This window comes from Podarcis pityusensis (genome assembly GCF_964106645.2).
Source record: "Podarcis pityusensis genome assembly, chromosome: 3".
Classification (NCBI taxonomy): Eukaryota; Metazoa; Chordata; class Lepidosauria; order Squamata; family Lacertidae; genus Podarcis; species Podarcis pityusensis.
In genome coordinates, this window is record NC_138026.1 from 63209132 (window position 1) to 63224998 (window position 15867).

Consider the following 15867-nt stretch of genomic DNA (forward strand, 5'->3'; position numbering starts at 1 on the left):
ACCAGAAGTGTGTACTCGATTCTGATCAAAATAAGCCTCCTGTGGGAGGGGTGTGTGTGGCCCTGGCTAGCATGAATGCTGGAAGTTGTACCCTGTGCTTGCCTTAGAGCAGGTGTTCTTAACCTGTGAGCCATGGACCTGCTTTGCCTCGCAGTGTTCAACCATGGACACTGTGCAGACCCTATCACTCTGTGTGTGTGTGTGTGTGTGTGTGTGTGTGCGCGCGCGCGCGCATATCTGGCTTGAAGCCACGTTTCTGTGTAATTCTAACTATGGATACTCATTTCTGGCTGTTATCTGAAGTCAACTTGGATGGCTTTATACTAGAGTGTTGACTTTTATTATGAGGTAAGCCCATGAGATAAACCATTAAGTGTTTTCAGCTGTCGAGCTAATATGAAAATACCTTTGCTGATCTCACTGAAGAACAAACACATCAACTATTATGAGGTAAATGTGTACAAAGCTTTAGCTGTCTAGGTAATGCGAAAATATCAAAACCATTTGAGGGCATTCTTTCTTCCATTTATTTGTATGAATGTTACCTTTTCAAAATTTTCTAGTAATGGGCCTATGTAGATACTAAATTTCCAGTTTTAAGCTCATGGAAAGTACATTAACTTTTTTACCTTTCTAAACAGTTCAGTCAGTTATGCCCAGAGACTGGAAAGTTCATTTTTTAAAATAACTACATAATTCTAGATCAAGGTATCAAAGAAGGAACTCATTCTAGTTCATATTCACCCCTTTACAAAATGAACATGTTTAGTTCACAGTTCATCCAAAAAATCATTTGCATTCCCCCCCCCCCCCCCAGCATTCAGAATGTTACAAGCTGCTGTGTTGAAGTTTAAAATATTCTTTAAAAGCCCGAGGAAACATCAAAACATACACACAGTGGAATGTGAACTGTTTACTTAAGTTCCCCCAACAATTATAATTTTTAAAGGCCAAAAGAGTCTAAAGAGTAAACAACACATGTACAGTAAGTGAATGAATTTGAAGATGAACTAAAAATCAATCAACGTTCTACCCCAGAATGAACTTAATTCATATATAGTTCACCTGGAAATTATGGAAACTACTTTCAGGTGTAGTTCAGAAATTTTTGAACTAACTCAGTGTACTTTGCTAAACGGAACTACAATAGCTGGTTCCAAACTTAGATGGATATGGTAAAATGCGAACTTCAAAAGCTTTTTTTTTTTTTAAAAAAAGGCATTGTTTCATTAGTATATTAGGATCAAAATCAGCTGGTGTTAATTAAAGCACACAACCAGCTGTGGTAAGCTCTGCATATTAAATAAAGTGGAGAACCGCATGGCAGAGCAATGTTGATGGTGACTGTTGAAGGCATCTACAAAAAGAATATGCCTCCTGGGACATTAAGCCTCAATAGACCGTCTCATTTTCTGGGGAATACAGAGCTCTCCTTAGGCAAGGAGATATTTCCCGAGTGTCTGCCCTCATTATACAAATAGCAAGGGAAATGCAAAGGGGAACAATCCAAATAAGTATTTTATTAAAAGGCAAAGACAAAAGCAGAAGACCAGAGGCAAGAGGAGCAGCTGCATGAGCTATGTTGTCCCTGAGTAGGAGGGAGATGTTTGTCAAAACACTGCCCACAGGACCATTAGAAGATGGTGTTTATGACTTACTCTTGAACACAAGCTGTCTAAGACACAACCAAAGGCAGAACCAGCACAGGGAGCTCTCAAACCAGCTCCAGATGGGCTCCCTGTGCTCCATATTTGGACAGGGGCAAATGAGGACACGGATATAAATATATCGGGACAGTCCCTATTCTCTGGTACCTGCGCCTGAAAAATAGTTGTCCCTATTTTGTGTTATCTAGAGGCGCGGGAATGCCTTGTATGTTCCTCTGTCATTATTTCATACAAGAGGAATGAATTATACTGCAATATTGGACCTGTTTTGCCTTGAAAAGGGAAAGCTGTCTTTCTGGACCATCTTTGGGAAACAAGTATTTGAAATTTAAATTTTATTTTATTTTATTATTTTCACTTGCCTTCATAACTGGAACCAAACCGGATCCTATAACTTCTCAATCAAGCAAAGTAGTCTATTCTAATACCTAAAATTGAAAGGAAGTTCAGCATTTAGTGGAATGACGCTTACTTGCCTAGGAGTTTTCTGTGAGCACTTGGAAATCCTTGATGCCCAGCCAGCACTGCTACAATTGTTCTGGAAAGAGGATGTGTCTTTTCCCATTGTTGCATTGTCAGGATGGAAAGATCTTCGAGGAACCTATAGCTCTTAAAGATATGCTGTCTCTTTCCATAAAACATTAGCGTTGGCACACCTACCTTGTTCTGCCTTCTACAATTTCATCTGATTTCCTCAATTTCACACATGCACATTTCTGTAACTGATATTCTCTCCCCATCTCACCCCCAGAAGTTAGAATGGTGTAGGGATTTTGCTTATGATCGTTATTGAACAACCTTGGATATCAGAACCATGTCTGCTCTATTGATTGTGGCTGATCTAAAATACCCCACCCCACCCCCACACTCCAAGCCTGCATACCAGTCTGCCCTACAGTCATTTATTGGTTTTGTACTGGCTTAATAGCATTGCATTCTATAAAAATAATTCCGGGGAATGCTTGATGAGGACCATGAAAATTCTTTCCTAACCCTCCTCTCAAAACTAGGGTTCCCTGACATAGAAGCTTTACTGTTAAGCCAAGTTGACTCCATCATATAAACACACTTTTGGAGGATGTGAATATCTCTGGAGGACATGAGACCATTTTGAAGCAAGTTCTGTCTGTCCATTTGAAATGGAGTTCACAAGTCCAAGTGCCAACTTAAGAGAAAACCACTAATGCCCAACACTATCCAGACCATGGTATACCACACAAGCAGAAAGTAAACATAACCCAGAATGGTTCCTGCTAAGCAGATATCTCTGACTCAAACAAGGGAACCAAGCTACATGCCATAGGGATCAGAATTAATAAGATAAAACAGAAATTAAAATATGATGTACACATAAATACTACAACACAGGTACTAGCCCTATGCAGGTACTCTCCCTGTGTGAGAGAATATATTGTCTGGTTTGTTCTGTCCTGAAATATGAGACTGAAAACAGTTCAGTATGCTCTTCAAATAGAAGCCACTGGTTTATCAGTTCACACATCATGCACACCAACTAATTACTCAACACTCAATTTGTATCTCAACATGTGAACTACCTCAGTGTAGGAAATACTATTTTTCTGCTGTGATATGAAACCTCAATCAGTGTTGGTTAATTGGTGATGGCTCTTTCACAAATGCAAGTCATTCCAGTCATGAAGTGATGACTATGTCACATGAATAGGACCACAGTTGGCAGATGTGCTTAGCAAGGGGTGTAGCTAAGGAGGGAAAATGCCAGAAAAGACAAACAGGATGCAACATGGTTAGATCCACTAAAACTCAGTCCTGTGGCTTTTCACGCAGGGGAAAATGTAAGTTTATTGGAAATTTATTGGTTTGGAGGAAATGAAGCAGGCTGTTCTTCGTGCTGGGTGGGTCCAGTTTTTATAATATGTTTATTGCTTATGGTCCATTCTTATGGCCAATGAAGGAATCACTTCTCCATCACTCCCAGTACAGGACATTAATCTGTGCAGTCTGCCGGAGAGTGCAGTGACTGCATTTGTTTTGCTTGGTAGTGAAAATTCTGAAAGGGAGACGGAGGTGACTTTTATTGGATTAGGCAACTAGTGATTGGCTCAGTTTGTTATTATCTGTCTTTATCTCATTCTTCAGACTAATGGGTTCTGTCAGATACAAAACAATTTGGATAGGAAATTAGCATAAACACTGTTTATTCTCCTCCAATACAGCATGTTCTTTCTGCTGTTTGACACAGATGCTAGCCAAATTTGGCGCTTATGGAGAATGAGGCAGGTCCTCCTTTCCAACTGTTGTATTCTAGAAATTCCCCATTGAAAGCAAGTTATTTTTAAAAGCCAGCCAACTTCTCTCCCTCTTTCTCCTAGCTGCACTGGAGGATGACTCTGCTTTGAGAAAGGGGATTGGTCTCGGGCTTGAATTTTCATGGGCTCTCTGCATGTCAGTCTCATCTCCTAAAACACATTTTTAGCACATGTGCTAAAAAGGAAAACCTAGAGATCCCACCCACCCCTGCCGACAACAAGGCTTTGACTAAAAAATATTTGGTTCTGCTTCTTTTCACTGCCAGCTTTTGCAAAGCAAGCTTCCTCCAGAGTGCAGATAACCCCCAATTAATCAAGCCAAAGGCTACAGAAGGAGCCATCCCTCCGCCACCCAGTGTGACCTGGAGAAAATTGCTTTCTGACCCCAAGGCTGTTAGTTCATCTGAACTTGAGCATGAGTAAAATTGTGCCACCAGACCTTCCCAGCAGAAATTATGCTGGGATGCAAGTGCACTATTATAACACTGATGCAATGAGAGCAACTCCCCACACCTTCCTGTACCATGCTGCTAACCCTGAACCAACAACAGTCGTATGGTAATTGTACAAATGTAATAGAGAATGGAATGGAGCCTTGCTTCCAGTGAGAGGGAGAAGAATCTATTCAATTTTTCTAACTACAGCTATTCCACACTGATGGAGCTTTAAAGAAGGCTCAAAGTATGCTTCCCTTAGGAGTGAAGTATTCTAGAAGGGATTTCTTGGCAGCCAATCTAGTCCTTTTAGCATCCCATTAACTTGCATGTGATTTGGGAAAGATCTGCTACTGGAAATTAGAAAAGCTGTAGAAAGAGATCCGGAAGTGTCAAGTGGGGACTTTATTCTCCCTTCCTTTTTACTCTCACCTCCTCCCTCCTGTCTTGAATCAGCTGACTTCAGCTCTGCCCCTTAAGCCAGCCACTGGCCAATCCACACTGTTGTCCTCAACTGGCCAATCCACATTTGCCTTGCGTGACTCACACCTCTCCACCCTTGCCATGAGGGGAAGCCAATATGGCAGCCAAGGTGGTCGGTCAGGGCATCTGGAGCTCCGCACGGAGGTTTGGACTAGTTGCATACAGGATATACACAGTGGTGGAAGCTACCCCAGCATTCCCCTGGCAGCTCCTCTCCCTGGAGTGCCAAAGCCAGTCTTTGCCACCATTGATGGCCAAGAGAACTTTGAAACCAAAGTGATCACCCTGGTGAACAGGATGCAGGTGGCTTCTCAGAACATATTTGGACAGTTCAGCACAGTTGGGATTCTTATAAATTAAGGCTCAAGATATGAAGCAAAACATACCAGTGACATTTCACGCTTTCTCGAAAAGCTTGCCTTTTCTTCTACAGCTCAGTTTGACAGTAAGGACATGATCCTCCTCACTTTGGAGCAGCATGGCGACATCTATGATTGTCAGGTGTCAAGGGACACCACTGTTAGGATATTTCCGTTCCACCTTAAAAGGGAGCAGGCTGTGAGTCACAGAGTCTGCGTATTTCCTGTTCGCAGGATGTTTATGTTTGCTGTTGCTTTCGTTTCTCTCTCTGTGTAGTAGACACTGAAGCAGGCAGTCATGTTTTTCTGTGTTCTGATCAACGCTGAATAAACTTGTAAATAATGCTCTCCTGAGTGCAACTTTTGGCTGTGCATTATCTGCTGATAGAGTGTGCATGAGCTCTGGAATGTGGCAAGATAATTTCTAGAAACTCTTGCCGCTAATTGCTGATACTGCGTGCCTACGGGAGGTCGATGGATCGTCCGGCAGACGGCTTGGGGGCCATGATGGACTTTATCTCCCTGGCAGTATCCCAAGAACCACCATGTATGCCATTTCAGCCGATGCCAGAGGCCTGGACACTGTTGTCCGTCTGGGCTACAGCCCAGATTATCGGATGAGGAGATTGAGATGGTGCACATGGCAGTCCGCTTTGAGCTGGAGGTGTGAGTTTGGGGCCCACCCCCGTCTTAGAGTTGACCCACATCATGACTGGGCTGGAAACTTGGGCTGGAGGAAGACTTTATCCCCTTTGCCATCCTGAACATGCTTCTGGGAGGAGGTGGGTCCTTTTCCGTTGGGGGGCCAGGCAAAGGCATGTTCACCCAGTTGTATCTCAATGTGCTCAACCAGCATCACTGGATGTACACTGCCACCACCTACCACCACAACTAGCAGGTGGCGCTGTGGTCTAAACCACTGAGCCACTTGGGCCTGCCGATTGGCACGACGGGGTGAGCTCCCGTTGCTCAGTCCCAGCTTCTGCCAATCTAGCAGTCCAAAAGCATGCCAAAAAATGCAAGTAGAGAAATAGGTACTGCTCCGGTGGGAAGGTAGATGGCATTTCCATGTGCTGCTCTGGTTTCGGTGTTCTGTTGCGCCAGAAGCAGCTTAGTCATGACCTGGAAAAACTGCGGACAAACCCCGGCTCCCTTGGCTTGTAAAGCAAGATGAGCTCCGAAACCCCCGAGTTAACTGTCAGGGGTCCTTTACCTTTTTTTTTAACCATCACAGCTATGAAGATGCAGGCCTCCCATGCATCCATGCCAGCACAGACCCCAGGCAGGTTTGAGAACTGTGGAAATAATCACCTGGGAATTCATTTTAATGGCAGGAGCCATTGGAGAGGTTGAACTTGAGTGAGAAAAGTTCCATGAACTTGAGTGAGTTGCAGTCCATGCTGATGACGAACCTGGAGTCTCAGCCAGTTATTTTTGAGGATGTCAGAAAGCAGGTGTTGGCAACTGGCATGAGGAAGCTACCCCTGAGCTCTGCGTCTTGATTGGCCAAGTGAATACCAGTAACATCAAGAGAGTGGTGACGAAAATAATGAGGAACAAGCCGGCTGTAGCCTCCCTGAGGGACTTGGCGAAGCTGCCCACTTACAAACACATCCAAGGAGCCTTTTCTAGCAAGGATGGGCGGCTCCCAAAGATGTATTAGCTTCCATTAACAAGCTCTCTCAGATCCACTTGTTGAAATTTGTGGTTTCCCTGCCAAAGTAGCTCTCGTGTGTTTGGCCTAAAGGTTAAGGTCATGCAAATATATAACACGAGAAGAACCTTGCTGCATCTGTCCATCTAGTAATGTGTTCTCACAGTAGACAACCAGATGCCCACAAGTGGTATACTTGTGTTCCTCAGCAACTGGCATTCAGAGGTCTGTCTTTTAATGCCACAAGGTATGGATTGTCAACCACAAATATCAAAATTAGACAACTTCTTTTTTTGAAGATGGGGCAGGATCAAGTAAACACAGACAACAGCTGGTTCAGAAGGAAGAGAGACCAGAAAAACAAGTTTTTCCAACAGAGAAGGTATAACAATCTTCATCAAAGAGGGGTAATGTGCAACCAGCTGATAATGAGATTTAGCAGATCAGACTGCACTGCTGGATGTGCTTCTTTACTGGGGGTCGTTCAAAATATTAAAGTTTCCACAGAGAAAGCGGTTATGCACATGATTTTTTAATTTTTTTGCTTTTCTCTACATATAAGCAATATGGTGAGACTTGAGCCTACAAAAGAAAGCATTATTCACTTGTTATAGCAAAGAAACGGCTCTGTTTTGACACCCCGGTTTAAGATGAACAACAGCAAAACCCATAATATAATTTCATCCTTCCCACAGGTCACCTGTTGCATGAGTTAACTTCAGTCCTCTGTGTTGTCTCTCCTGATTCAGACATGTACACACAGATTCTAGATCTTTCAAACAAATTGGAAATGCCTGCAATTCCTCAGGAAATTAGTTCCCATAGTGGAGGAAGACATAAAAAGAAGCTATAAAATTTCTGAGTTCTAGGTGAAGATGACTTTCTGATAGGATTTTATGAACTCTTTAGCCAGCCCCCACCACCACCACTGCCGCCCATCTGCTAAGACACTTTTAAGAAAGGAGAAAAGGGTGGGCGGGTTGTTCCATTACAGGCAAGGTCCTCCCCTTCCTTCACCCACTCACTAAACTCAAAAGTGGATTGTTTTGAAATAAACCTTTCTGTGCTCATCCACTTCATTGCCTCCAGGATTAGTGCTTTGTGGACGATGAGAATGCTGGTCACCAGAATTCTACTAGAAGGTTCAGCACAGAAAGCAGAACTGCTTGTAAAGAAAAAAGAGGGTTGCTCCAATACCCATAATAGAGATTTATTTGTTTACATACTACTCAATGGCAAAAGAGGCTTCTGTCACGGCTGAAGACAGAAATGTGGAAAATACAGGTCTGTGCTGCTTCAGAGAAGTGGTTGACGAAGTAGGACTTTGGCTGTAATCCTATATACCGGGGGGGGGGTGGGACCTCCAGCCCACTGACCAAATTTGGCCTGCCACAGTTCCCAATTTGGAGAAGGCCAAATGGCCACTTACCCCAAGCCATGCCCACTTGTCCCACGCCTGGTGTCAGGTGTCATTAGGTGTGGAGCAGCTAGAGAAGGACTTTCCAAACTTGGGTCTCCAGTTTTTGGACTACAGTTCCCATCATCCCTGACCACTGGTCCTGCTAGCTAGGGATGATGGGAGTTGTAGTCCAAAAAACCAAGTTAGCGATGCAGCAAGATCAGCTGCATGACCAAGTTCCCCATGGGGAACTTGATCCTGCAACTAATCCCTGAAGAAAGCAGGCTTGAAGTAACCACCCACCAGCCCACTAGCTAGATCAGGGTTCCCCACCCCTGCTATATCTGCTTACATGGAAGTAAGTCCCACTACACTCCTTTAATTCCTCTCAACAGGCCTGACTGACATACTGGTTCTTTCTAGACTTTTATCTGGTGCTTTCCCTCTTCATCAAAAGCCGGTTCTTAATGTTTAGCCTGCTCTGCCTACAGACCAGCTCTGCCATGTTTACTTTGAGAAATGTCCAAAGGGGAGAAGGGGAATCTGTAGCCCTCCAGATGTTGTTGGACTTCAACTCCCATCAACCCTGGCCAGCATGGCCAAGAGTCAAGAATTATGGGGGTTGTAGTTCAACAACATCCGGAGTGTCACAGGTTTCCTATCGTTCCAGACAGTGCGTTGCAGCAAAAACACTGAAGAATCTTGAAGCACCTTAAATAATAACAGATTTATTCTAGCATAAGCTTTTGTGGAGTAGAGACCACTTCAGCTGCCTGAAGTGTTAGCCTCAGTTGGCAGGAATAAACATAAGTGTAGAGAGAGAAAAAGATGGGAATGGAAAATTTAAAAATACAGACTGTGAAAAACTGAAATGTATTCAGAATGAGTACAGTGGTCGTTTCCAACAGCAGTAAGTCGTGATAACAGCCCATACTTTTTGCATTTCATTGCCATTTGCCTTTTCAGTTTACATTTTTCTTCATTACACCCATATGTCCATTGTATATAATTTTGGGGCCAGCTCAGGATAGATAACACATCAGGACTCTTAAGCCATAAATGCTTATGCTGTAATAAATGTGTTCATCTTTAACTTGCCATGTGACTCTTTTGTTGTGCTTGAAGAGAGCTCTACTGAATTCAACAGGATTTTCTTCCAAGTATATGGGCATAGGACTAAGGCCTTATTCCTTCTCTGGCATAGGCGGGGATCAAAACTTAATAATAGCAATGTTGTGATTTCATGGAAGAACTGTTATCTCTTTACTGCAGCTGGGTGCATGAGTCTGGACGGGAGGATAGGCAGGCTTATATATTCATCTGTATATTCTCAACAGATTGGCAAAAGTGCTCAGGGCGTTTTAGAAGCAGAACCTCTACAATCCAAAGATTAACCCTTTTGAAAAAACTAGGCACATATAAATCAATGCAATATCTACATATGATTGCACATATAATCTAAACCAGTGATGAACAACTTATATATATTAGGGACTATTATGTTTTCCATACAGTGGGGTATATGTATTGTGGGAGTCACTTACTGGTTGGTCTCCATAATAAGGCTAATGCCGTGAATATTATAAATTACAAATATTTGTACTCCATGCTATCAGAACAACTCACAGTTTTAAAATAGTTATTTAAAAAACCCTCATTATAAATATTTACCACTACCAGCAGCATAAATACGTACAGCTTCAGGATTAAAAATAACCAAAAGTTAACACTAAAGACTACTGGTAAAGCAGATGGCCAGGTCAAGCTAATACTGTACTTATCTGGTCAGTTGGCAAGTTCCATTATGCATATGTTAAATATTAAAACCCGTGTGGAATTAAAGTGTGGAAGATATATATTTCTTACAACTTGAAAACACAGCAATCTTTTTTTACGAGTGGAAATGTCAGCAACCTTTTTCTTTATTTTAAACTTGCACTGATTACTGTTGTTTGGCTACAAGCAGTCAGAGAAAATAGGCATGTGAGATACCAGTTAGCCTAAAAACAGCTTATATGGTTCAGAATTGCTGAGATCTTGAGATTCCTTGTCACAGCAGCAGTCCACTAGGTGGCAATCCTGTTATGCATGGCAGAGTACACTGTGGCTCAGTATTAGTGCTTTTTGCACCTTTTGGAGTTCCTGTATGCTGCAACAGCTCGTAGATGGAGTTTAGTCCAAACAGTTTGTTAGTAGGGGAGGAACCGAGTTTTCCATGGAAGATTTCTGATACAATATTGGGGCACGTTTTTTCTTGAAGATGTTCTCCCCACACATACAATGGCTTAGAATCCACATTGCCATACTCATGAATGTTGCAGTTGGGATTAAAGCATGCATAATGGTTGCAACCCTGTTCAGAAAATTGGCAATATCTCCCTCATGTATGATTATATAGCAACCATTCAGGACTCTAAAAGGAACCCTTGGTCTAGGTTTGCTTCAGTAAGAACAGTTAAAATGCTAAGTGCACAGAGTATGTGGCAACCCGCAACTTGACAGCAACTTTACATTAAAAACTTCAGTAATGGCCTCAAACAAAATTTAGCTGGAAACCAATGTTGTAGGCCACAAACTTAGTGTTATTTCATCCAGTGAATTCTATAATTGTGTTTATTTTTTTAGTCACTCATCAGTACATATTTGAATTAGCATTCAATACTTGCAGATGTGTGTTTCCATAGATTCCTATGCATGATGGGTGGGTTGCAGTTGTGTTCAGTCTTTGCTGCACAGCTACTCCAAATAGTATGGGAATCATCTGTAGTTTCCCCCTTATGCAGGGCTCTAAACTTTTGTGTTAACTTTTGAATCTTCCACAATTCCTGATACCATGTCTCCAGCATACTGGGACATGATTCTTTCCGATATCTCACTATTACCAATCTGGCAGCAGTCAATAAACTCTTCATGCCTTACAGTCTTCAAGTTGTCATCAAAAACCATCATGAAAACTAGCTTTGAATCTGGTGTGCTTGTCTGGTTTGTTATTTTATCTCCCCCAAAGTGTGACCTTTTCACATGGCCACCACATATGGAACATTGTTCTTCATTCTCTACACCTCTTCCACCCTCTGGGGAAGAGGATTCTGTTATTAAGTGTATGTAGAATGAGGTATCATTTGAATACCACTTTAACAGATTTTTCTGTAATCCTTGCTGATACTGATTTAAAAGGTAGTTTTCTCCAGAAACTTTTTCAATTGTTCTCATCATTTCTTCATAGGTCTTGTTCCCATGTTTTCTGCAGACTCTCGTATGACCCTAGCATTTCCACCTCCAATATTTCATGTCTATCCAATAACAAGACTTTCCTAAGGTTTGTGGTTTGAGCAATTAAACTTTCCATTAGCGTGAGAGGTCTGGTCACTTGAGGAGCAATTTCCAGGATGGTTATAAATTGTCTACCTTGATGGATTTGAAAGCAAGTGTAACTTCATTCAGCTAATTGTTCTTCAGATAGGTCTCCTTATGTGGGTCTAACACCCAGTTAAAAGTTCCTTATCTGGAATGGGCCAACTTCTTCCCAACCTTTAAAATTATGATATTTATCCCTGCTAAATGGCTGCAGGTAAAGGGTTCTAGATATATTTACATAAAAGGTGGGTTGGTTATCTGACAAGGTGGTTAGATTTTCCTCTGAAAGGCATCTGCACTCTGAGCAGGAACTATGCCTTTTTCCATAGGACAGATGTGCCAGTTTACCTTTCTCTGCTGAATTTGGACTAAGAAATTCCTGTGCAGACCATGAAACAGCAACCTATTCTATGGTAACAATTATGCTATCCTTTTAGTCCAAACATCAGCTGTGGAACTTTGTTTAAAGTCTTGTTAAATGCATTATTAGTAAATTGCATTCAGATTCCACTTATATAAATGTGCCATTGGTAAGTTTAACTATTTTCTTCTCTCCTGGACTATTATGGAATACCGTCTCTTAATCACAAAGCCCTGCTAGGTTTATCTAAGCTTGTGTTTAAGAAGAATAAGATGGAAACATTTGGGCGTCAATTAACAAAGACACAATTTCATGACCAGAGGTTAAAATGCTCCTAGTTTGGGTTTTTCCTAGGTATCACCAATGATGAAAATTGCAGTGTGTATGGGAAGGTGGTGAATGCTATGTCAATTGGGGATTTGGAGCTAGCAGTAAAGTTAATTTGCCATTTTCCCCTTATGCATCTGGGTTTAACAGTCATGCCTGGTGTATGCCAGGGTAAAAGTGGAGTAGCTATTTTTCTGGGAAAGAGATCTAAAAGAAAAGAGTTGATCTGATGTCTCTTGGCTTCCTTCACCAAGCTGCTGTTATGCCAGAAGGCAGTGGAGGAACTTTGTTCTCCCAAACTAAACACATGGTGTCTCCCTGGTGTGAGAAGGGAAGGTTAAATCTTAAGACTTCAAGCAGTCAGGTTTGCAGAGATGCAAACCAGTATTTGCTCACATATATTTTTAATCACACATTCTGAAGAGCGGTGTGTGTGTGTGTGTGTGTGTGTGTGTGTGTGTGTGTGTAGGGAATGGGAAGAGTAGCACAGTGCAGAAAAACATCCCAAATATCTGTGGAAACACAGGATACATATTTTCTCTCAAATGGGAGTTTTACATCTTGATTTTTTTAAAAGAGACTCTCAGATATTTAAGGGTAATTTCTACTACATCAGTACAAGGCGCATTACAATTCTTTTGCCTCCCTTCTTCTCACACATTAACCACCTTTGGCTTAGATTTTGAACCCAGCCCTTTCATACGCCAACTGCTACACCTGTGGCTACTGTTATCAAATGCAGCATTCAAATATGTCCACATTTGACAAGGTTTGCTGCCAAAGAAACCTTGATAAGAAAAGCCTTGGTTTGAGGCTAAATACTTGCTCCAATCCAGCTAGAGTTCATATGCATGCAAAAGCAGATTCCTACTTGAATCTCTCTAGCAAGGGACTTCATGAGCCAATGAGTGCTGAGCAGTGCACAATTCAGCTGTCAAAGACTATGCACTGAAAACCTAGTTAGAAAATCAGTGACACTACAGTGGTACCTCGGGTTACAGACGCTTCAGGTTACAGACTCTGCTAACCTAGAAATAGTAACTCGGGTTAAGAACTTTGCTTCAGGATGAGAACAGAAATTGTGCGGTGGCAGTGGTAGGCCCCATTAACTAAAGTGGTACCTCGGGTTAAGAACAGTTTCATGTTAAGAACAGACCTCCAGAACGAATTAAGTTCTTAACCCGAGGTACCACTGTACATGTCAGCTGTCTGGGAGGAGAAAATGGGGCTGGATTTGGTTTCCCTTGCTCTCCTTCCAGTAAAACTGGCAGATTGACTGTTTTTCCAACAGAGCTGTGTGTACAGAGCGACAGCAACCTGTGATAAGCACATGGAACCATAGTTCACTATCCAAGACTTTGCATATACAGAGTGCTTAGGTATTATTCTGGGAGGACAGATCTCAGCAGGATTATTAGTTTTTTGACTCTGTGTAAGGTGGCACTTGAGAAAACTAGAAACAAGTGTGTTACGCCTAGTGCTATGTCTTGTCAAGGTGAACATCTGGTATAGAGCTATCCTGCTGAGAAGGATGTAAAGGGTTTTGATTTAAAGTCTATAATTTGTACAATGCCTTTCTTGGTGATGATTGCTCTTCTTCACAAAGGAGAAGTCAATCAATCCTTTTATTTGCAAAAACCAAGATGGATTAATTGACTTCTTTGTGCAGGAAACCCAAGGTGCCTGCCTTGTCAAAAACCGCTTCTGCAGCTTACGTCAGTTTCCAAAGCAGTTTGGCCTATGGGATAGAGATCTGTTGCTTGATTTCTTACATTTCTGTGGTTCTTTGGATCTTAGCTGAAATTTCTTGGCATTTCTCTCTTTTTTACACACACTACAAAAATGTGTGTGTGTGTGTGTGTGTGTGTCTTTCTGAAATCAGCCTAAAAACAAGTCATGTTAGTGTATATATTTCAGTGGGAAGTGTCCTATTTCTAGATGTACTTTATTGATAAAAGTAGATAGAATCAGCAGCCAAGGCTACACACAAGGCAAAGCAAATTAATAAAACAGCTGCTTCTGGGACTCTAATTGTCCTCGGAGCTCTTTCCCCGTTTGTGTCAAAGCCATTTTCTTTAAAAACCTAACAGTTGCTGTTTAAACTCAGCCCTTAGCTGAAAGCTCTCCTGCTAGTCTTGCTCCAAATACAACCCTGGAATGGATTGCCTGCCAACCATTGGACATTTTGGGGGGAGGTTTTAAAAAAATACAATCTTTTATCAGTGCTCAAAATCTGCCAAGGTAATTAAAGGCCACGTTGCATGTACAGGATATGAATGGAGAGCCCTGCAGACTTTCAAATGTTTAAATTATAAGGAGCAACTTGCTTTTTTAAACAGCTGCCTTGTAAGAGTGTCACTTTATTGTATGCAAAGGGAAGAACTAATTTTACAAATTTCACCATCACAATACATAATACATACCTTATTCCTTTTAATCTTAATACTTTAACTCTAAACAAGTTTGTACTTCCCTCCCTCCGTCTGGTTTCTCTATATTTTCTTTATATTTATGCATTTGTCATGTTTACATTTTATGTGTCCTTACTACTATGGAATAATACTGTTCAAAATTTCATTAAATATACATCCTTCAACAAATATATTGTTGTAATATATTTGTTCAATGTTCTTAAATCCAAAACAAATGATTTTTAATAAACATTATGAGGTCTATTTCAGTCCCACGAGTGTCTTTATTTGTAAAAAATTGTGAAATTTGTAAAATGTGTAAAACCAATGAAGATCATTTTAAAAACAAACAAAACAAAAAAAAAAAACCAAGGGAAGAACTGATGAGGCTACAATACAAGCTTTCAGTATTGGTTCAATAAGCCTTTCATTTGTTTAAGTTGTTGTTCATATTTATGCTTCTTGTTGTGCCTGCATAGAGATACGAAAGCTCATAAAAATGTGGAGGGGGAGGGGGGACAGTTTGCACCCTATTTTCACAAAGCAGTTCCTCCTAACTCCCCCCCCCCCCAAAATGGAAAGTTTTGGACATGTGAAAGGGTAAAGGCACTTGTTTCAACCCAGGCAAACCATCAGCTTCTAGACATCCATGATAAATATGATAACAATTATAAAGCAGCAGAAACTGACACTGATATCTTAATAACAAGACTGATTAAATTTCATATAGTATTGAGTCTTTGTCTTGCCCCTGCTCACCCTGTGTTTTCACAGCTCCTTTTATGGAAGAAATGCCTTTTGTCTGCCTGACCGTGTGAAGGGCTTCTACTCCTACTCAGAGTAGACATACTGAAGTCAATAGGAATGAGGGATGTCCAGTGATGGCCATCTGTGAACAGAACATATTTCAGCTGCTGCAACAGGCCTTCACCTTTATTTCTTCCCCCTATAGCCAACCATGTACCCCCAAAGTCTGCTCTAGAGGGCGGGGTTTGTTGAGGGCACAGGAGATGAAGAAGGGGACACTCACTCAAGCATCATTAGATGTCACCCTGCTGCTGCAATCCTGCCCATCACAGATGGGAAACCTGTGACCCTTCAGATGTTGTTAGACTGCAACTCCCACC